Below are 23848 nucleotides of genomic sequence, written 5' to 3' on the forward strand. Positions count from 1 at the left end.
GTGAAAATGCTGGCTTAAAATGCAACATTAAAAAAACCTAAGATCATGGCATCTGGTCCCATCACTTCATGGGAAATAGATGGGGAAACAATGGAAACAGTGACAGACTTTATTTTCTTGGGCTCCAAAATCACTGTAGATGGTGACTGCAGCCATGAAATTTAAAAATGCCTGCTCCTTGGAAGAAAAGCTATGACAAACCTAGACAGCATATTAAAAAGCAGAGACATTACTTTGCCGACAAAGGTACATATAGTCAAAGCTATGGTTTTCCAGTAGTCATGTATGGATGTGAGAGTTGGACCATAAAGAAAGCTGAGCACCAAAGAATTGATGCTCTTGAACTGTGGTGTTGGAGAAGACTCTTGAGAGTCCCTTGGACTGCAAGGAGATCCAACCAGTCCACCCTAAAGGAGATCAGTCCTGAATATTCATTGGAATATTGAAGTACTGAATATTGGAAGTATGGAATATTGAAGCTCCAATACTTTGGCCACCTGATGCGAAGAACTGACTCATTGGAAAAATCCATGATGCTGGGTAAGATTGAAGGCAGGAGGAGAACGGCATTACAGAGCATGAGATGGTTGGATGGCATCACCGACTCAATGGACATGAGTTTGAGCAAGCTCCAAGAGTTGGTGACTGACAGGGAAGCCTGGTGTGCTCCAGTCCATGGGGTCACAGAGTCAGACAGGACTGACTGACTGAACTGTACTGATGACTGTTTAAGAAAAGCTGTACTGTCACAAGAACATCTAGGTTGATAGCGGTACTCTATTTCTTGATTCAGGTCTTAATTACAAAATTGTTTGCATTATAAATATTATTAACATTCTATATTCTTTTTTGCTTTTGCACTTCTCAGTATGTGAGATATAATTTCATAATAAAATGATAAAATTAGTAATAATAATAAAACCAATCACTGGATTGAGTAATTAAATCAGTGCATACATGTAAAGTGCTGGCAAATAATAACATTCATATATTAGCCATCAATTAGATTTTATTTGACATTAATTCATAGTCATTAGGAAAGAGTCTGGAAGAACATAGAAACAACAAAACCATCAGTAGCCACTATCCTGAATGATGTTTGTTTTTTTTTTAAATAAAAGTATGGTTGCTTTACAGTGTTTCAGGTATATAACAAAATGATTCAGTTACATATACATCTATTCTTTTTCAGATTTGTTTCCATTATAGGTTATTACAAGCTACTGAATTTATTTCCCTGTGCTTCTTGTTCTTGTTGTTTAGCTATATTATATGCAATACTGAATGACAAGGTTGCAAAGGACTTTTATTTTTGCTGATATTCTAATTTTCCCACAATCAATACAAGTTAAAAACAAACCTACAGTTCTTAGGATAAAAAAATGCTTTAAAAAAATTTTAATGTGCATACTGTTTCCATATAACACATGGAAGAAAACCGGGGGAGAGAGTTTGTAACAAAAACAAAATAGCAGATCCTACCGGAAGTCTGACTTTTCTCAGTGTTTCATAGTAGTTAGTCGCGTGTGTCCCACAGCCCATGGTTCTCAAAAAATATGGAGAGAGCAAGGGGTGGAACACACCCATGCAGGTCAAAAAATGTAATGGCGATATATTTTTAACCACACATGTAATCCCATGTCCAAATATACCTCATACACGTAGGTACATATTACCAAAGAGAGGAGATATTAAATGTAGGTTAAACCTAGTTATGGGAAGCTCCTTGGCAGGCGGTAACCAAAAGCACAGAGACCATTCTGTAAGTTCCCCACAATATGGCTCCCATGGCGGTCCCAACCCCAGCGCCTTCTGCGGACCTATGGCTGCCTGCCTTCTCCCACTGCCACCACCTCCCTCACTGACACCAACCATAGGGAACACTGAAGAACCATGACAAGCCAGGCCAGCATCTAGAGGCGCCGGGCATCCTGCCCCTGCCTCCCTGAGGCTCACCTGCCAGCAGGCTGTTGCAGGGGGTGGGCGGGCTCCTGCTGCCCTGGACCCAGGTCCCCCCGCCTCCCTCCACAGGCAGGGTCCCAGGCAAGCCGCTGCTGGAGAGCTGCCCCTGATCCACTGGGCTCCATTACGTGAAAATAAAACACCAGCCTGTTCTGGGCCTGCCCAGCACATTACGGGGAGGAAGCTATAAAAGCTGCCAACACGGGTTACCTCAAGCATGTTCCTTCTCAAATACGCTGGGAGCGAGGCATGGCCTTTCCTCTCCTCCCCGCCTTCCATCTTTCAGGCAAAGGCTTTCTGTGTCCTGTTTATTGACATCCTCGCCTCTTGGCTGGTCCAGCTGCGCCAGAGCCAGTTGCCCTCCTGGCCATTCAAAGTGCCCCCGTTCCGACCCACTGCCTGTAATGCGCACTTCCAGACCGCATGGCCCACTGGCTGCTCAAAGTCTGGCTCTGAAACCAAATAAAAAGCTTTTCATTTACACTCCAGTTTATGTGCAACAGCTCAAAAGCCTTATTTTCATGTCTTAGGCAGCTCCCACCTGAATAAATTCGCTCTAAGTGCCACTTTTCCTTTTGTGGATTATAAAGCAGTGAGGAGGGCTGAGGGATGGCCCTGCAGGATGCCACAGGCAGGCAAGGATGCAAAGTGACCCCTCGGGGACCAAGACAACTGAGCGATGCCAAGACCCTCGACGATGCACACCACAGCCGGGAAGGGCAGAAACCACAGCTACTCTTGGCTTTGTCATAGTTGAAAGCACAGCCCTGCCCAGTCCTGGTTCCAAATCCCAGCTCTGCGGATTTCTCAGTGTGTATCCTTGGGACATGGGCCTGCCTTAGAGCTTATTTCTTTACATATAAATAGGGAGAACACCTCAGGGAGGGGCTACTCTAATGACTGAACCTGACGATAAAATACATAAAATTCTTACCACAGTAACTGGCACATAGAAACCCCCTGAGAGGTAGCATCCATTATCACTCAAATTCATTTTTAAGTGTTTGAAGGATGTACTTGATGCTAGGTGCCAGGTATAAGCAAAATCAACATGGTCCCTGGCTTCAAGGACTCAGAGGGCAAAGGGCAACAATCCTAACCCTTTGGGACCTCTGCTACAATGGCTGTGCACACACAAGACAGGGAAGGAGAGCTAAACCTGCCTGCGAAGGTCTGGAAATAATGAATGTCTAAAACATTCAACTCATTTAAGGCTGATGTTATCTGGTGGTTTCCAGCACCTATCTCTCCCTGCCGCCCCCAACTCCTGGGGGCCTTCCCACTATACCAGCCCCACCCTGGGGCCTCTGCCTGGGATGTGCCCCCCTCCCCCAACATTCCCATGATTGGCACCCTTGCTTCACTAGGCTTTCTGTTCACATGTCACCTTCCTGGTCACTCCAAAAAGACTTCTGTCCCCTTCTGCTGCTGTATTATTCTGCACTCACCAATACTGCATTCAAATCTATCTGCCTGCTTTTTTATTGTGCACCTTCTCCACTAGGATGGGATCTCCGTGGGGTTGGGGACTTGGTTCATCGCTGTGAACTCTGAATCTAAAACAGTGCAGAATCAAATTAATGAGCCACAGTTAGAAACTGGGGACTCCTCACCCGTAAAGCACGAGGCTAAGAGTGTCATGTACATGGGCATTTAATCCTTACCACATCCTACTGGCCTCTTCTGCTGGGCCATCACCAAGAAGAGTGGAGGTGAATCACTCTAGGAGTGCCATAGCCAGCCCTAGTCTTCCCCATCATCCTTCCAAACTTCTGATAAACAGCTCCCAGGGAAACATCCCAAGAAGTAAGTTAAGCCCAAGGTCTCTCCTGTATCTGAGAGGCTTGCCCTCCAGAGTCTGCCCTTCCTAAAGATCAGAAAGGGCTCCACAAGTCCTACACAACCAAACAGCCACCATGTATTAGATGCTTCTTGTTGTGGTTTAGTCACTCAGTCGTGTCCAAGTCTTTGCAACCCCATGGACTGTAGCCCACCAGGCTTTGCTGTCCATGGGATTCTCCAGGCAAGAATACTAGATGGGGTTGCCATTTCCTTCTCCAGGGGACCTTCCCAGATCAGGGATGGAACCTGCATCTCCTGCACTGATAGGTGGGTTCTTTACCTCTGAGCCACCAGTTAAGTCCACATTGGCTACTCATGTACAGACTTTGTCTCACATCCTCCCCACACTCTCCTTCATGGTCATGACCCCTCAATCTAGAGGGGAAACCAAGGGTCAGAAAGGTTAACTCACTTTTCATAAACACACAGTTAAGAAGTGTCAGAGCTAGGAATCTGAACCCTGGTCTGTCTGATTTCAAAGGCCATGCCATTACCCACTATTTCGCCAGTGCCTCTGGGTGCCCACATGGGTTCTCCCCTAGCTTGGGTCAGCCTCCTTGGTCACTGATGGTGCACAGCAGATCAGAGAGCATGAGCTCTGGGCCAGACAGACACACTTTCCCCACTTCCACCAGCTGGGTCGTGCCCAGGGGCCACCAAAGGCTGGGTCAGAGGCTCCCTCTGCTTCACAGGAGAACTGCTCCAGGAAGGCAGAAGACAGGGGCTCTGCCAGCACCTAGCAAGTACCCAACCCACTTTAAGTACATGAGCCCCAAACTCTCCGTGCAGGTCAGCATCATCTGTGGCCAAGTTATATGATTTATTAAAGTCTCAGTTTACTTTTTTATGGGAGAGATGGTCATTTATCTGCCTTCAGTTATTAGTCAAAGAGGTGAAACATGTCAAATGCTTACAGCAATACCTGGCCCATGAGAAACACTCAATAAATGTTAGCTCATCATTGCATCCTATTTCGTAACCCAGGAAACAGACAACTAGGAAGGCAACCAACTTGCTTGACACCTCTCATCTGGTTCAGGGATTTGACCCCAGCCTGCCTGACCCCAGGCCACTTCGAGGTTGACATTAACACACCCACCCAGTGACCAGCAACACGGTAGAGAGAAATGTTATGTTTCAATAAAAAACTACAGCACACCCTTGCTGCTAAGTCACTTCAGTCATGTCCGACACTGTGCAACCCCATAGACGGCAGCCCACAAGGCTCCCCCGTCCCTGGGATTCTCCAGGCAAGAACACTGGAGTGGGTTGCCATTTCCTTCTCCAATGCATGAAAGTGAAAAGTGAAAGTGAAGTCGCTCAGTTGTCAGCACACCCTTATGGCTATCCAATTCTGGTCCTGCTCTTTGTCATTGACATAGTTTTCACCTCTTGGTAAATTGCAATTTTTACTTTGTTACCCCCCTGTAAATTGGATTGGATCCTGCCATCATAGACATTTCTGTACTCACCAAATTCTCCATTCTTCTAGTTTCCCACTTTTTCCCACCCTCCTGGCATGGATTCCTTGAGAACTACAACCTGACCACCCAGTTCCTTATCAGAAGTCCAAGCTGGTGGTGGCTGACCTTCCCCTCCAGATCTAAAGAAGTCTCACAAGCTGAAGCCAGACTACAATGTGATAAAAACTTCAAAAGACTCATCACCACAGCAGATCGTGAACTCTCTCATTTAAATGCCTGACCGTTCACACTATCCAGCAAACACCCTCCACTGCATGAGGCCAACAGGCGGTTCAGCTGGTCCTGCATGAACGAAAGGTGACTGAGCAAGAAACGAACTTACACCGTTCAAAAGAAGAATGCATCCTCTGTCCTTGAACAAGAGGACGGGCGACAAAGACTCTCCCCTTGATCAAACTTTAGCTGGCTTCTCTGAGCCCCAAGCCCTCTTCTCAAAGGGCCCTGACCTTGGCCTTCCTAGGCAGGCTTGCATAGCCCAGTCTTCGCAAGAATCCTGCTGAGTCAGTTCAGAGACAATCTCCCACCTTTGATGTGTCAGTACTTGGCCTGCCTTTAGCAAGAATCCTGTTAGATCAGTGTAGTAAGAATCAGCTACCCTGGATGCCTCCTCTTAGTAATTTTCCATCCACTGAGGCCTTCATCCTGCTGCTTGGGGCTAAATCCCCACCTGCCCTTGTGTTCAGAGTTCAACCCGATACTGCAGTACCCCTACTGCAATACCCCTGAATAAAACATTCTTTATTATTCTAACAAGCATAAAAATAATTTTTTCTTTAACTACCCTAAGGCTTGCTTCAAGTAGGAGGGCTTCCCTTCCTGAAAATTCTCCAGTCATGTCCCAGTCAAATCCCATCCCAGATCTCCTGCAAGTAACCTTTCTCTTCTGCTCAGCACGAGCAAACCTCCAACAACCAAGGCGCTGCTTCCCTGCTCTATGGATCTTTGCCTCTCGCAGGCTGGCTGCCAGCCCACCACTTCCCAGCCGTCTATGCACGCAGAGAACATGAAAATACAGAAATGCCTTCCCCATCTGGAAACGCCTCAGAGCTAAACATTATGTAGGATGTGATGGTGTTCGTCTACCCAAAGCGAGACTAAGAGAAACAGCGAGACAGGAGGAGACTGCTGCCGAAGGCCAGTGCGTCAGCAAGAGCTAAATTTAGCAACCGAAGCCTCTAACTTATTCTTTTAGGAAGAAAGAGCAGCAGAAGAAAAAAATGTATGCACATATTTAAGTGAAAAAACCTTTGAGAGAGGTAGAGAGTCCACATCCTTAGTGACCTGAAGAAATGCATGAGGAGGGACCACTCTTGGGGACCCTGCCTCAAGTCAGGTGGTGGGGGGGGTCCTTTGGACCCAGTGAATGCATGATACAAAGGAAGCTGTAGACTGAGAAATCCAAACATTAAGTGCTGAGGGCAAGCGGAACATGTGGATTCCGAAAAGTTACCAATTCTGGAAAAAACCGTAACACAGGTTTTCAAACAGATTTTGTCTTCTAGTAGAGTGGCTAGTATAAAAACATACATCAAAAAAATAAATAAATAAAAAGAAAAACATACATCATCTAGGCCCCAGTGCCTCCAGGGAGGGTCTGGAAACCTGGGAGAAGAGATGGAGACGTTCCAAGTGATGCAAAGTGGTCATCTGAGCACACGTGGGGAGCCTCAGCTCTGTCTGTAGCCAGCTCTGCCCGGTTGAGCCATTTCCCCATCTCTGGGCTAAGGATAACTGTCTGTGAAATAACGGTACAGCCTGGCTGCACTGAGACATTATAACATAGGGAGACACACTCTGTTCTGGATTTATGTGTGGGGAAGCTGGTGGACATTATCAGATTCTACCCCACTCCCACCAGAATCAAGACTTCTGCCTTGACCTTGATAAAAGATCCGTTATTAAGGTATTTCACCACGCTCTTAGAAATGTATCAGTTCCCACAAAGGGCTAATAATCTCACTGTAAACAGAGTCCTCATAAGTCAGTAAGAAAAATACAAGAACCTCAACTGGAAAATGAATGAGGGACATGAGCAATTCACAAAAACATACAATAACTTAATTCTAGGGGCGAGGGGGCGGAATGAGAATCCTTACTGGTAACAAGAAAAAGGACATAATTAAAATAAACATGAGACAGTTTTCCCCACATGTCAATTAGCAAGTTCCTAAAATCTCAATAATACCCAGCAAGGGCTGGGACTCAGAGAATTTCAAATCCTAGTGTATCATCAGTAGACAGCAAGGCAGCCTGACTTAACCAGTGGCAACCTGGCCAGATGACACCCCAAGCCACCTAGTAATTCTGTTGGGGAAGCACCGCCTGAAACCGTTACTATGGCCAGACACCACAGTAACCACGCGCACGAGCTGTTTTACAACAGGAGGCCCTGGTAAGGAACACAGAACTAATAAGCCATCACCGACCGGAAGAGTTCATAGATCAAGAACTTCTTATTTTCAGCATATGAGTCAGAAATCACTCAGCCATGATTAATAGAAGCCACCAAAGTTGACATGGGATGGCTTAAGTGGAGAAAAATGGAATTCATTAGCTCACGTTACTGGGTTGTCCGGAGCACACATATAGCTTTAGGCATGACTGGATCTAGGTGTTCAAACATCAGGGCTCTATTTGTCTGACTTTCTCCATTTATTGACCAAGATATTCACCAACAGAACCAATAAATTGCCTTCAGTGGAAGAAATTTTTCAATAAAAAAGATATTCGCCAACAGGCTTACATTTATACCCTATCAATCCCAGCAAAAGTACATCATCTTCCCCAAGAGCTCTGGCGGAGAAGTGCCGGGAAGGACTCAACTGGCTACATTCAACAGGCTACTCCTAGGGACACAGGGCAAAGGAGTGCCTTCCAGTCACACGGAAAAGGTATTCTCTTCCTAGAAGGGAGTGGGAGCTGCTGGAAAGGAAAAAAACAGTTCCACCTTAATGAATCTCTCCCACTTTAAGAACACGTTAGTTTCTTGGCACAGGCATTCACTGGCAGTGGTAGGCATGAATGACACCATCAAGCTGGGGTTACTTTGCCACTAAGGCAAAATGAATTATTAGTCTACATTCAGACTACAACAACAATCTAAGTGAGAATGCATTTTTTTTAACTCACATTTGAGGTATGAGTTACATATAGTAAGACTCACCTTTTTTAGTAAAGAGTTCTACCCATGTTAGTGAATGCACACAGCTATGTGTGACCACCACAATCAGGATATAGAACATTTCCATATCCCCCACTCCCAGCCCCTAGCAACCACTGATTTGCTCTGAAGCCTTATAACTGAGTACAATGAAGTTATATTTCCAGAATATCATAAAGTTCTTCAATGTGCAGCCTTTTAAGTCTGGGAGCAACCCACTCCAGTACTATTGCCTGGAAAATTCCATGGATGGAGGAGCCTGGTAGGCTACAGTCCATGGGATCGCAAAGAGTCGGACACAACTGAGCAACTTCACTCACTCTCTCTCACTTAGAACACACTTGAGATTCATCATGTCAGCGCACGTGTCAAGTAGTTCACTCCTTTTATTGCTGATCATGGATACACTCCCCCCAACACACACACACCCCATACCCCAAATGCTTAAATTTCCTGTATGTGCCCAGGAACATGGGTTACATCCAAGAGCAAAATAACGTTTTTACTTTATTCTCGTGGCACTTTCATTTTAATGGTAAGAAACCAAAAATGGATAAACACACACAGTTCATCAGGAAGTAAGAAATGACATGAATCTAAACAGAGCAGGCTGGCACATGGAGGGGGTGGTGCCACTGCAATAAAGGATCAAGAAGAGCCTCCGAGGGACGCACAGCAAGCAAGGCAGACACCTTACCACATTCCAGACAGAAGCAATCACCGGAGCAGAGGCCTGAGATCTAAATGGGCTTGGGGTGTTGGAAGAACAGCAAGCTGCCCAGAGGCTGCAGGGATCACAAACATGGAGAGGACAGGAGATGAGGTGGGAAGGAGGGCAGGGCCTCGTAGACAAGGGTGATGAAACCTTTGGGTTTCACCCAAGTGAGATGGCAAACTGTCTAATCCAGACACCCCACACCCTCTGCCTTCTCCACACCGACACACAAGAGGCTGGGTCCTGCTGGAGACCTTTCCAGAGCCTCCCAAGTAAGAGCCACGGCAAACCCCACCTCCACACCCACCGCCTCCCCTGCTCTGACACCTCACAGAGCAAGCTCCTTGGAGCCTGCCTGCGACTCCACTTGCTACCCATATACACTGGGTCCTATGTCTTCCCAGCAGGACCAGCTACATCCTTTGCCAGTCCCAGATGGGACTGCCAGATAAAATGGGTTAACCTTGAATTTCAGATATACCATGAGTATTTTTTAATGAAAGTATGTCCCAGATACTGCATGGGACCTACCTGGGCCTCTCTTCCAGCTACTTTACAGAGGAAACAAGTATCAGCCTCTCCGTACTACACTCTCCACAGCTGCGTCCTCACCCACTCAGACAGTCTTTGCCTCAGCCCTGGATCCAACGCACTCCTGCCTACTCAGTTTTTTGTACCATGTATTCCCCTTCTCCTCTCTGCATCTTCAACTTCTGGTCTCCCAGAGGTCTACTTTTCTCCTGCAGTTCAACGTGCTCCAGTCTTCCCCAGTTTGTTAAACCCTCCCTGGATCCTCCCATACTATTACCCTTCCCTCCGTGTTCAGATACTTTGAATGATGTATCACCTTCCCTCGACTTCCTCACCTCCCCATGTCCAGTCAACTCCCCACTCCCTGGCCATCTCCTCCTGAACTCAAGGACACTGCTCTTGCTACAATCATCAGTGACCTTCTCGGCATTCAATTCTCAAGTGCCATCTTTCTCTCCATCTTAAAGCTCTCTTGGCTTGGCTTCAGTGACACCAAATTTCCTGGCTTACTCTATTGGAGGCAGCTTCTTCACAGTTGGCTCCTCCTCCATATACACTGGGATCCTGAGTCTCTGTCCTGGACTCTCCATGGACACAGTCCATGCTCACCCTCAGTGGAAACCATAGGGTCTACATGAGGAAGAAGTCCTCATCTCTCTACACTTCTCTCCTGAGCTTCAGATTCTAATGAATACAAGGCAGCTCCACTGTTACCTCCTTGAACTCAGTATGTCCAAAATCAAACTAAACCAGGGAAGAGTGGACTCATATTCCCAACCTCCCTCACCCCTGGCATCACCTCCTATTTTCCATATGTGACTGGCACATCCATTAATCCATTTCCAAGTCACAAACTCAGGTTTCAACCTTGGCTCTTCTTCCTCCTTCTCTCTGATATAGAAATCCTATCAGTTCTGTTCTCTAAGTGTCTCTTGATTACATACATTCTCTCCCCTGTTTCAGTTACTGCTCTCTCCCCACTACTGGAATCTCAACAGCCTCCCAGCCTGGCCTGTTTCCAGTCTTGCCCCTTCTGCTTGCACCCAGCAGCCCCATCCCTCAATGCCGCCTCTCAAAGGATAGACCAAGGTTCTCTCAATATACCTCAATCCTCAGCCAGACCACACCATCTCTGGCCTCCCTCCAGGCTTCTGCACACCCCCCTTCCTCTGCCCAGCATGCCCTTTTCACCCCATTTATGTCCTCACTCCCCAGCAGAGCTAGCCGACTCACCAGCCACAAGCAGTCAGCAGTGGTGAGGGTGCCAGTACACTCGGGTTCCCTGGGCTCCAGCCACAGTCTCCCCACTTCACGGGTGTGTGCCTTTAACCCTTCAGGAAAGGAGGAGTGATAATTGAGAGGACGTCATTGGTTAGGTACCAAACCATCTCCGCTCCTTCCTAACAGAACCCCAAATCTGTTCAGGGGCCACATGCTCATTCCAGTGAACCCATCATGATTGGTATAACTTATAGAAACCTGCCTTCTTTTTGCCCATGATTAATTCTGGCCAGTGCAATGTAAGAGGAAATCTACAGAGGACTCTTGGAAAATACGACACTAGTCTTTTAGAACCAGGCAAGAGAACCCCCTGCTCAGGGCCCCAACGGGCAGGAGGGTCCCATTGATCATAGACCACAGGTACAAGTTAAACAACACATTGGCACCCCATCCCTCAGAGTCACACAGCATCATCCATAACCCTCAACATCTGCTTTGAAGACTAACACAGTTCAGGTCCCAAAGAAAATACTTCACACCTCTTGCCCTAGGTCTTGAAAACAAAAGGTAACTGCGTCCAACGGAGAAGGTTGGTAGATGTGCTTTGGCCAGCTGAAGAGACAAAGACAAACACTGCTGTAGAGTGTTGGGAGCACTTGAGAGCAGACAAATGAGCTTGTCAAACCCTTCCTCTCAGCACAAACACAACACGTTCTTGCAAAATGAGAAATTCAGGAAGGCTTAACATCATGAGAAATTCAGGAAGGCTGAACGTCCCTCTTCTTGCTTCTGTTCCTATTCAAGGTTCCACAGATCAGTGTTATATTAGCACCAGTGACACACGTGGCTGAGCAACTTTTTGCAAAACTGTATCATTTTTCCATAGATACATGTTATATGCAGATACACAACTCACACATATACGAAATAAAACACGCATGAAGCATAATACTAATTCTTATTTTTGGAAATGAAATGGACATTGAGCACTGTAATTACAGACATTAAATTTTTAAAACTAAAACTAAGATTTAATTTTCAAAACATTAAATGACTTTGGGCTTTTAAAGAATTTTGACTAAAATGTTAATATTAATTATTAATTTTATTCTGCCTCATTATTTTTAATAGATAAATCTAAGTATTTTAGAAGAAAAATAGCTTCTTAAAAAGACCACACTACTATCTTATTTGAATATAATTGTGAGTATAATTGTGTAATTTGGGTAATTTTGTAGGCAAGGTAAATGCTCTTATGTTTGCACCTAACACTGGCACTGCACAATATAAAGATAAACGGCAAAACTCATGCTAACAAGTTAATTTTTCTTTACCTAGAATGTTCAACAGCAAACAAAAAATGACGAGAGACAACAAAACAAAGTCAAAAGCTCTGTTTTAGTATCTTAAGTGGCAATTTTTTCCTGCTTTTTGAAAAGGGATCTCACACTTTTCACCTTTCACTGGGCCCCCACAAACTATGTAGCTGGCCCTGATGGCAGAGCAGAAAGAATCTTCATCCTTTTGGTCACTGGCCAGCCACTGCCAACCTTAGGCCCACCAATCCCAGATTTGTCGGTTGGTTATTTTTTTTAAGGTTTTTTTGATGTAGGCCATTTTTAAAGTTCTTATTGAATTCATTACAATATTGCTTCTATGTTTTATGTTTTGGTTTTTTGGCCACAAGGCATGTGGGACCCTAGCTCCTCAACCAGGGTTCGAATCCACACCCCCTGCATTGGAGGGCAAAATCTTAACCACTGGATCCAAGGCAGTCTCCAGATTTCTTGTTTAATCAACAATCAATGTCATTCTGATTAAAGCCACTGTAAGGCTTTGACTTGAGGTAAGTGACTAACAAATAGCTCAGTTTTGAGTACTCACTATGAGCCAGAACAATGCTGAAGAGGAAGCTCTTGCAGCACTGCTCGGCACATAGTAGGGTGCCATGCAATTCACCATCTTAACTGAGTACTTTTCAGAGTTAAAAGAGGGTACATAAAAAACAATGTCAGAACCAGAGGACCTTACCAGGCCAGCTAAGAATCATCACGCTATTGTTAGCTCTTCTTCCCGTGTATTAACTTGAACAATATTCTCTGTTCCCCAAATCTTCATGAAGGGCCCACAGCACCCTTCAGGTGCTCTGCTGCAGCACTGCTCACAGTCTGTAGCTCAAGGATGTCTTACAAGTCCATCTACCTGAGCAGACAGCAGCTCTAAGGAGGTAGGGGCTGGGTGTGTTCTGTCCTCCACTGCAGGCACCCACAGGGCCTCCTGAAGAGTGGGTGCTCAATTTCTTCTGCAAAATGAACTCATCTGGTCTCTCCTGTGGATGCCTGCCTGACCATGGTGATGCCACTATAGAGTGAAATGCCCTTACATTTTCATTTGGGTTCTGTGGGAATGGGCCCTTTACTTCCTTCACTAACATGTCCCCTGAAGTCCTAAATGCAGTGCCCAGGAGGTAACGGTACTCAGGCAGTGCCTGCTGTGCTTCCAGCATCCTTTCCAACAACCAGGTAACACCTGGGGATTTTAACAACAGAGGGAAGGTGAACCTAGCATTCCTACTGCGCTGTATCTAGTTATAACGTCTTGTTCCAGAAGATTAAGGATCAAGACAAGGGAGCCCATCCTACCTAGGCACTAGGCCTTATTTCTCTCTTGTCATGTGACTTTTTTAAGCTGTGCTTTTCTGGCAGAAGCTCGCATGTATCTCACCGGATGAGGAGGAACCCAACTTCCTAGCCCCTTCCGCCCCCAGACATGGCTCTCCATATCATGAGATAGTAATCCATCTCTTCCAGCAGACCCCAGAGCACAAAATCCTCTCCCAAGAAGGAAAAGACCAGTCCAACACAGGCTTCAATGAGCTAGAAAGGAAGGACAGAAGGAAACACAAAGGCTGCTCTCTTTCCCGCCTGCCTTCTTTTCACATGCAATCAGCGCACAGTCCCTTTGGGAGTCAGATACAACGGTGGCCAAGCAGTTCAGCTGCCTCACCCCAGCTGCCTACCACCATCCAACCCCACTGGCAGAGCCCCATTCCACTCTCCAGAAGAAGACGAGTCCTGCTCTGGACTTTCATCAGCATCAAGGACCAGCTGCGGTTTGGGGGTTAACATCCTACCAGCTGTCCAGCTGCCTGCAGCCATGCCAGAGACATCACTCTACTGGGGACCCTCCCCTGGCAGCCAATCAAATCCATCATGGCCCACTTTACATCACCTCTCCTATGGTCTGCTCTCAGGCAACCCGTCCTGCAGAACACAAGTGGTGGTGAAAGCCATGCAAATACTTAAACAGCTCCCATAAGACATTAGCCACTTTGTTGCTCCCACACTGTGTGGGATTTCAGAAACATGCCTTACCTTTCACTACCCAGGGGTACTCTTTCTCCATCAGTGAGGGATCCTTTTTCTCTTCCCCCTCATTAATGCAGATGTCACTGGAGCAGCCATTAAACCTAAAATGAAATTTTGAGGTAATTATCTGTCTTTAGACATAGAAGAAGGCTTTACAACGTAAAGTAAATTCTTTCTGGAATTTTGTGGATTTTTCTTCCTGACCCTTTATATCTCACTTTCCTACTTTATAGGACTTAATTTTTTTTTCCTGAGTCAACTTCACTAGCTAAAAAAAGAAACACTTCTGGTTGTGGGAGGAAGGGAGGGGGAAACAAGCAAATACAATGGGGTCCCCTGGCCCCCATCTGTTCCAAATCTTCCCCTCACAGGATGTAATGTCTAAAAAGCAAGAAAAATACTCCTTCCTCTTCCAATATTAGGCAGGATCTTGCATGCTAAGAGAAGAATGTCTGGATACTCAGTGGGTTTTCATCTGTTTTTTAACTCACATATGGCCGAATTACCCTGGCCGCCCAATCCCATTTCCCCCTCTCCCTCAAAACCTCAGGTGCTCAGCAGGGCTCACGGCTAGCAAAGTGCATCCTGGTTTAGCCAAGGAGCCCCCACCCCTCCACACCACACCACCAACCCCTCTGGCACAAAAGATTTGCTCTAAGCCTCCCCAATAACTTCTGCAGATTGCTTAGCTGATGACCTGCCAAAGGGAAGCCAGGACCCCCCGAGGAAGTAGGCCACATGCTCAGTTGCTCAGTTGTGTCCGACTCTTTGCAACCCCATGAACTGTAGCCCGCTAGGCTCCTCTGTCCATTGGATTTTGCAGGCAAGAATACTGGAGTGAGTCGCCATTTCCTCCTTCAGGAAGTGGGCCACCCGGGGAAGGTAAGATGAGTGGGCTCACTGGTCTGCACTTCTCCTGCGCCCTCATGTCCTGCTTCCAGGGACGACACAGGCGCAGATAAACACGCGCAGCCAAGGCCAGCGCATTCCAACAGGAAGGAGGTTCCCCAGTAGCTGCTACAATCCTACCAATGCCTTTCCAAGACAGCGAGAACGCTATTTATAGGAAGGGGAGCCAACTGGGCGAGGCCAGTCCCACCAACCCTTCTTCCCAGCTTCTGTAGTTCTCCTTCAAATTAAGTGAAGAGGGCTTCCTCCCTGAATTGCCCAGTTTTTACAAGGGCAGAGCTCTCATTTAAATGACTGAGAAACCCCGACTGAGACGGCAAAGAATCTGCTTGATCTGCCCCTCCCTCTCTGGCCCTCCAGGTTCCTCTACTCTGGCTCCACAGCCACCTATGTTTTTCCCACATCGTACACCTAGGATTTCAGAAACACTCCTTTCTGCCCTCCCTGAACCACGTTCCCTCATGCATCTTGGCATGTGATCCAAATTATCCTTCCTTCCTGCGCTCTCACCACTTCTTATCACAACCAACAAGACCCTGTGTGCTCTACCCTGGCGTGCTACCTCCTCCCTGCTGTTCCTCAATATGTCCCAGGGACTTTGCACTTGCTGTTGCCCCTACCCAGACCACGTTCTTCTGGGTGTTTGAAATTCTGGCTCCTTCACATGATATAAATTTCTGCCTTAAAATCACCCCCCTAGATGGGCCTTGCTCATAGAAACCATCTCCATTATTCTCTCCTTGCTCTACCCCACATGCCACACAAAACAGTCAAAAAAAAATTTTTTTAAGGGGAAGAGGAAGAGGAGCCCTCTTGGGATCAGCTCTCTGCTCTCTAAAACCAAGCCCAAAGAATGAACGTGCAGACACAGGAGTGGAAGGGGAGGGTGGAACAAATTGGGAGAGTTGGATTGACATATATATACTACCGTGTATAAAATGGCTAGCTCCTAGGAAGCTGCCGTGTAGTACAGGGAGCTCAGCTCAGTGCTATGTGATGACCTAGAGCAGCGGGATGGGGGGATGCGGGAGGGAGGCTCAAGAGGGAATCCATCTAGTGTACTTATAGCTGATTCACTTCACTGTACAGCAGAAACTAACACAACATTGTAAAAGCAATCATGTGCGCCTGCTAAGCTGCTTCAGTCTTGTCTGACTCTTTGAGACACTATGGACTGTAGCTGCCAGGCTCCTCTGTCCATGGGATTTTCCATGCAAGAATACTGGTGTGGGTTGCCATGCCCTCCTCCAGGGGATCTTTTTGAGCCAGGGCAATTACTCCAATAATAAAATAAAAATCAAACAAATTAAAAAAATAAAACCAAGCCCGGCTTTGTCCCCATCTTCCTGACTTTCTCTGCCCCTCTATGCCCAGCCCCCACCAAAGACGCCATTTCTGTTGGCTGCCCTGCAAGAGGGTGATGGATTCCACAGGCCAACCCCTCTCAGCTCACTTCTCTGCTCCCCACAAAATTAGAAGGCCAGCGAGGAGCAGAGTGAGCTGCCCGAGCCCTTTTGCGCTCTACTGCTCAAAGCAGAGAGCCTGGGAGGAAGGAGAGTTCATTAGGCCAGAAAGCCACGCAGGGAGGCCCACGCCCTAGTGGCTGGTGAGTTCCAGCGGCTAGCTTGGAGGGCGGGGAGGGGAGCTGGTTGTAGAACAAGCCCAAGTAAGTTTCCACATAAAGGAAAAAAGTAAACAGATGAAGGCTCTTCCTCAGCCCTTTCAGCCTCTCAGAGGAGAGCAAACCTTCAAGTGTTTGTCAAAAAGCTAATCCGATTTAAAAATGCTTTGAAAGGGCTGAAAGAGGAAACAGCAACTACTGACCACCCCGTGCACTGGCCTGCAGCCTAGGCGCGCCCACTTTCCCCTCGCTTGGCTCGCTCTGTCTTGCGGGTACTGTTCACACAGAGACCCAGAAAATCGGAAGGTACCTGGGTGGAAGAGGGAACCAACCCTCATCCCCTCAGTCGTCCACTACGGTCTGCGGACCCCTTTTCCCGCCAAGAAAGAAGGCTTCACGAGAGCAGAAAACCGGCCAGGACTGGAAAACGCGGATTCCACACAGCCATCACTCCAAGACACTCATCCCCCTCTCGCGCATGGAATCTGGGAGCTACTGAATGGGTCTGTCCCTGTCTCCCAGAAGCAGTTCTCTCTCCCACCCCAACCCCCCAGCACAGGTGGGCCTCGTTAGTGGCAGCACGTTTAAGTTCAGGTGGAAGGAACTTCCAAATGGTTTTGCCCAGCAATTAAAGGAATGAAGCCTCCCCAGTGGCTCAGTGGTAAAGAATCTGGCTGCAGTGCAGGAGCCACAGGAGACATGGGTTCAATCCCTAGATCAGGAAGATTCCCTGGCAGAGGACGTGGCAACCCACTTCAGTATTCCTGCCTGGAGAACCCCATGGACAGAGGAGCTTGGCAGGCTACAGTCCACAGGGTCACAAAGAGTCGAACACAACTGAAGCCACTTAGCACACAGGCAACAATTAAAGAAATAGAAACCCTTCTCAAATATTCCAGATTCTGGTTCTGTCTTGCTTCGGAAATTTTACCAGATGCTGTCACCTAGTACCATCATGCTACTTACGGTGACCAACCACCCAGGTTGCTGGGGACTTGTCCAGGTCTTAGCACTGAAACTTCTGCATCCCAGGATGGTCGGTTAATGATCACTCCCCAACCTCCTCCCCTCCCTTTCCCACAGTTTCATGTGGGCACATATTTTGGCAAAGCGGACTTCCTGGTATTGCTCCCTAATCCTTATGCCCTTGCTGTGTGTTAGAGGGAAGAAAAGTGATGAATCCAGAGGCAAGTCTCCTTCTACCAGAGCCTTTAACTTAAAAAGAGGAAAACAGATAAGAATAATATCAAACCTGCAGCACTTTGCTGTATATACTTTGTTTTGATTAATCTATGAGGTTGGTACCATTTCCAGACTGGAAAACTGAGGCCCAGAGTCACACATAATAAGTGGTAGGGCTGGTAGCCCAGCGCAGACAATTGACACCAGGGCTCATAGACTAATTCACTATATTGATTTGTGATCTGTAAAGATATAAAGAGGCCTTGTCATTTTGATCACAGGGGAAGGAAACAACATCAAGCTACTTATGTGAGACCGAAAAGGCATAAATTCACACAGGTGGAGCAAAACACTAAGAAAGCACAATTCTGAGAGAAAAGGGAACCTTCATACACTGTTGGTGTGAATGCAAATTGGTGCAGCCACTGTGGAACACAGTTTCTCAAAAAACAAAAAATAGAATTACCATGCGTGTGCATGTGTGTCTTAAGTCACTTCGGTCATGTCTGACTCTGCAACCCCGTGGACTATAGCCCCCCAGGTTCCTCTTCCATGGGATTCTCCAGGCAAGAATACCTAAGTCAGTTGCCATGCCCTGCTCCAGGGATCTGCCCAACCCAGGGATCAAACTCACAGTCTCTTATGTCTCCTGCTTTGGGAGGCAGATTCTTTACCACTAGCACCACCTGGGAAACCCTAGAACTATCTAACATATGACCTAGGAATTTCACTCCTGGGTACAGATCTGAAAAATACAAAATCACAAGTTAGAAAATATACATGCACTCCAATAGCAGCATTATTTATTACTGCCAAGATATGGAAACAACTTGTGTTCATCAACAGATAAGTTAGATACGAGAGAGAGATATATATATATCAGTTCAGTTCAGTCGCTTGGTCGTGTCCGACTCTTTGTGATCCCATGAATCGCAGCATGCCCGGCCTCCCTATCCATCACCAACTCCTGGAGTTCACCCAAACTCATGTGTATCGAGTCAGTGCTGCCATCCAGCAATTTTATCCTCTGTCGTCGCCTTCTCCTCCTGCCCCCTATCTCTCCCAGCATCAGGGTCTTTTCCAATGACTCAAATCTCATGAGGTGGCCAAAGTACTGGAGTTTCAGCCTCAGCATCAGTCCTTCCAATGAACACCCAGGACTGGTCTCCTTTAGGATGGACTGGTTGCATCTCCTTGCAGTCCAAGGGACTCTCAAGAGTCTTCTCCAAAACCACAGTTCAAAAGCATCAATTCTTCAGTGCTCAGCTTTCTTCACAGTCTAACTCTCACATCCATACATGTCCAATGGAAAAACCACAGCCTTGACTAAACGGACCTTTGTTGGCAAAGTAATTTCTCGCTTTTTAATACACTATCTAGGTTGCTCATAACTTTCCTTCCAAGGAGTAAGCGTCTTAAATTTCATGGATGCAATCACCGTCTGAAGTGACTTTGAAGCCCCCCAAAATAAAGTCTGACACTGTTTCCACTGTTTCACCATCTATTTCCCATGAAGTGATGGGACCAGATGCCATGATCTAAGTTTTCTGAATGTTGAGCTTTAAGCCAACTTTTTCACTCTCCTCTTTCACTTTCATCAAGAGGCTTTTGAGTTCCTCTTCACTTTCTGCCATGAGGGTGGTGTCATCTGCATATCTGAGATTATTGATATTTCTCCCGGCAATCTTGATTCCAGCTTGTGCTTCTTCCAGCCCAGCGTTGCTCATGATGTACTCTGCATATAAGTTAAATAAGCAGGGTGACAATATACAGCCTTGACGTACTCCTTTCCCTATTTGGAACCAGTCTGTTGTTCCATGTCCAGTTCTAACTGTTGCTTCCTGACCTGCATACAGATTTCTCAAGAGGCAGGTCAGGTGGTCTGGTATTCCCATCTCTTTGAGAATTTTCCACAGTTTATTGTGATCCACACAGTCAAAGGCTTTGGCATAGTCAATAAAACAGAAAAATAGATGTTTTTCTGGAGCTCTCTTGCTTTTTCCATGATCCAGCAGATGTTGGCAATTTGATCTCTGGTTCCTCTGCCTCTTCTAAAACCAGCTTGAACATCTGGAAGTTCACGGTTCACATATTGCTGAAGCCTGGCTGGGAGAATTTTGAGCTTTACTTTACTAGCGTGTGAGATGAGTGCAATTGTGCGGTAGTTTGAGCATTCTTTGGCATTGCCTTTCTTTGGGATTGGAATGAAAACTGACCTTTTCCAGTCCTGTGGCCACTGCTAAGTTTTCCAAATTTGGTGGCATATTGAGTACAGCACTTTCATGAACAGCATCATCTTTCAGGATTTGAAATAGCTCAACTGGAATTCCATCACCTCCACTAGCTTTGTTCATAGTGATACTTTCTAAGGCCCACTTGACTTCATATTCCAGGATGTCTGGCTCTAGGTGAGTGATCACACCATCGTGATTATCTGGGTCATGAAGATCTTTTTTGCACAGTTCTTCTGTGTATTCTTGCCACCTCTTCTTAATATCTTCTGCTTCTGTTAGGTCCATGCCATTTCTGTCCTTTATCGAGCCCATCTTTGCATGAAATATTCCCTTGGTATCTCTAATTTTCTTGAAGAGATCTCTCGTCTTTCCCATTCTGTTGTTTTCCTTTGTTTCTTTGCATTGATTGCTGAGGAAGGCTTTCTTATCTCCTTGCTATTCTTTGGAACTCTGCATTCAGAAGCTTATGTCTTTCCTTTTCTCCTTTGCTTTTCGCTTCTCTTCTTTTTACAGCTATTTGTAAGGCCTCCCCAGACAGCCATTTTGCTTTTTTGCATTTCTTTTCCATGGGGATGGTCTTGATCCCTGTCTCCTGTACAATGTCATGAACCTCAGTCCATAGTTCATCAGGTGCTCTATCAGATCTAGCTCCTTAAATATATTTCTCACTTCTACAGTATAATCATAAGGGATTTACGTCATACCTGAATGGTCTAGTGGTTTTCCCTACTTTCTTCAATTTAAGTCTGAATTTGGCAATAAGGAGTTCATGATCTGAGCCACAGTCAGCTCCTGGTCTTGTTTTTGTTGACTGTATAGAGCTTCTCCATCTTTGGCTGCAAAGAATATAATCAATCTGATTTCGGCATTGACCATCTGGTGATGTCCATGTGTAGAGTCTTCTCTTGTGTTGTTGGAAGATGGTGTTCGCTATGACCGGTGCGTTCTCTTGGCAAAACTCTATTAGCCTTTGCCCCGCTTCATTCCATATTCCAAGGCCAAATTTGCCTGTTATTCCAGATGTTTCTTGACATCCTACTTTTGCATTCCAGTCCCCTATAATGAAAAGAACATCTTTTTTGGGTGCTAGTTCTAAAAGGTCTTGTAGGTCTTCATAGAACCGTTCAACATCAGCTTCTTCAGCGTTACTGGTTGGGGCATAGGCTTGGATCACCGTGATACTGAATGCTTTGCCTTGGAAATGAACAGAGATCATTCTGTCATTTTTGAGACTGCATCCAAGTACTGCATTTTGTACTCTTTTGTTGACCATGATGGCTACTCCATTTCTTCTAAGGGATTCCTGCCCACAATAGTAGAAATAATGGTCATCTGAGTTAAATTCACCCATCCCAGTCCATTTGAGTTTGCTGATTCCTAGAATGTCAACGTTTACTCTTGCCATCTCTTGTTTGACCACTTCCAATTTGCCTTGATTCATGGACCTGACATTCCAGGTTCCTATGCAATATTGCTCTTTACATCATCGGACCTTGCTTCTGTCACCAGTCACATCCACAACTGGGTATTGTTTTTGCTTTGGCTCCATCCTTTCACTCCTTCTGGAGTTATTTTCCACTGATCTCCAGTAGCATATTGGGCACCTACCGACCTGGGAGTTCCTCTTTCAGTATCCTATCACTTTGCTTTGTTCCTAGTGATGCTTTCTAAGGCCCACTTGATTTCACATTCCAGGATGTCTTGCTCTAGGTGAGTGATCACACCATCGTGATTATCTGGGTCCTGAAGATCTTTTTTGTAGAGTTCTTTGGTGTATTCTTGCCACCTCTTCAGTATCCTATCATTTTGCCTTTTTATACTGTTCACGGGGTTCTCAAGGCAAGAATACTGAAGTGGTTTGCCATTCCCTTCTCCAGTGGACCACATTCTGTCAGACCTCTCTACCATGACCCCTCCGTCTTGGTTGGCCCCACAGGGCACTGCTTAGTTTGAGTGGAGCAACCCCACGTCCAAGGAGCGGCAGCTGCACGGGTGCAGGAGGGCCGAGAGGAACTACTCCACATTCAAGGTCAGGAGGGGCGACTTCATCCAAGGTAAGGAGCAGCAGCTGCACTTTGCTGGAGCAGCTGTGAAGAGATACCCCACATCCATGGTAAGAAAAACCCAAGTGAGATGGTAGGTGTTGCGAGAGGGCATCAGAGGGCAGACACACTGAAACCATAATCACAGAAAACTAGCCAATCTGATCACATGGACCACAGCCTTGTCTAACTCAATGGAATATTACTCAGCCACAAAAAGGAATGGAATTTTGCCATTTGTGGCAACTCAAAGGAGTTGGCAGCTCAGAGGAGATGGACTCAGAGGGTATTATGCTAAGTGAAGTAAGTCAGAGAGAGTAAGATAAATATTGTATATTATCACTTATATATGGAATCCAAAATGTACAACAAACTATTGAATATAATAGAAAAGAGGCAGACTCACAGATACAGAGAATAAACTAGTGGTTGCCATGGTAAGAGGAAAACGGGGAGGGCCAATATATAGGTAGGGGGCTAAGAGGTACAAACGATTATATATAAAATCAGCTATAAGGATATATTGTACAAGATGAAAATAGAGCCAGTATTTTACAATAACTATAAATGGAGTATATCTTTTAAAAATTGTGAATCACTATATTGTACACCTTTAACTTATTTAATATTATACATCACTATACTTCATTTTTTAAGAGAAAAACTAAATTTAAAAAATTGTGTGGAACCTATGAAAAAGCAAGTGGGATTGTGAGACTGTGACCACAGATTCTCCTGTAGATGAGACTAACAGGTGCTGTGAGGTAAGGGCCAGGTTCACGTCAGTCAGGACACTGCTGCCCTGCTGCAGAGTCTCACCACATCACTAACATTGGCCACACCCCTATCCACACGCCCAGTGACTGCCAGATGCATCCATTAAGACTCCATCTGATTGTGTTTCTCCAAAACTGACTGACACTCTCAATAGCTGCCCTTGATAACAAAATCCAGGTCCCTCAGCCTGACTGTCATCCACTGCCTTGAAGATAAAAGTACAGGCCAACTTTACAGGAACCAATTTGGCAGGATAGGTCACAAATCTTAATAAATGTTCATGTCCTCTGACTTTATAATTTCCCTTCTAAGAATTTTCCCTAAGGAAATGGTTGTAACTGGCAATGACTGGGAGTAGGAGGGTGACATTTTACACATAAAAGTGTTCATACATAGAGTTATCTCAAACAATGAACCTGGAATAATGCCCATGGCTAACAATAAAGAAATAGTTAACTAAGCTATGATGTATCTGATCCATCCATTCAACTGGCTGTTATGCAACCACTAAAATGTATGTTTCTGAAAAGCTGACTATAGCTTAGAAAATGCTTGGGCTACCATGTTAAGCAAAACACACAGAAAATAAAATTAAATATATAAACAGTGTGATCACAACTATCTGAAAACAAAAACACTATACTTACAGAGAAAGGACTGAAAGGAAATGAATAAGATGAAAAAGAACTAACACTTACCAAGCACTCTAACTGCTTTACCTTCTTGTCTCATTTAACCTTCACGGCAAGCCTACCAGTTAGGAACTATTTTTACCCTCACCTAACCAAGAAGAGAATCCC

The 23848-nt window shown here is 45.8% G+C and overlaps 1 long non-coding RNA gene across 2 annotated transcripts in view; it reads right to left on the bottom strand.

The window, feature by feature from the left end:
* The window catches only part of LOC102395002, a 43786-nt gene extending 25313 nt beyond the window's left edge, over nucleotides 1-18473 (bottom strand). The window contains exons 1-5 of one of the 2 annotated variants that reach the window (XR_006553348.1): nucleotides 17124-18473; nucleotides 14290-14384; nucleotides 11455-11527; nucleotides 10928-11025; nucleotides 5867-8210 (exon numbers count right to left, since the gene is read on the bottom strand). This is a non-coding gene — a long non-coding RNA (uncharacterized LOC102395002). Of the gene's footprint in view, nucleotides 1-5866; nucleotides 8211-10927; nucleotides 11026-11454; nucleotides 11528-14289; nucleotides 14385-17123 lie in introns of those variants that run through there. The other variant, XR_006553344.1, reaches the window with a different exon arrangement.
* Between the last annotated feature and the right edge of the window lie 5375 nt (nucleotides 18474-23848).

The sequence above is a fragment of the Bubalus bubalis genome, chromosome 9 (genome assembly GCF_019923935.1).
Source record: "Bubalus bubalis isolate 160015118507 breed Murrah chromosome 9, NDDB_SH_1, whole genome shotgun sequence".
Lineage (NCBI taxonomy): Eukaryota > Metazoa > Chordata > Mammalia > Artiodactyla > Bovidae > Bubalus > Bubalus bubalis.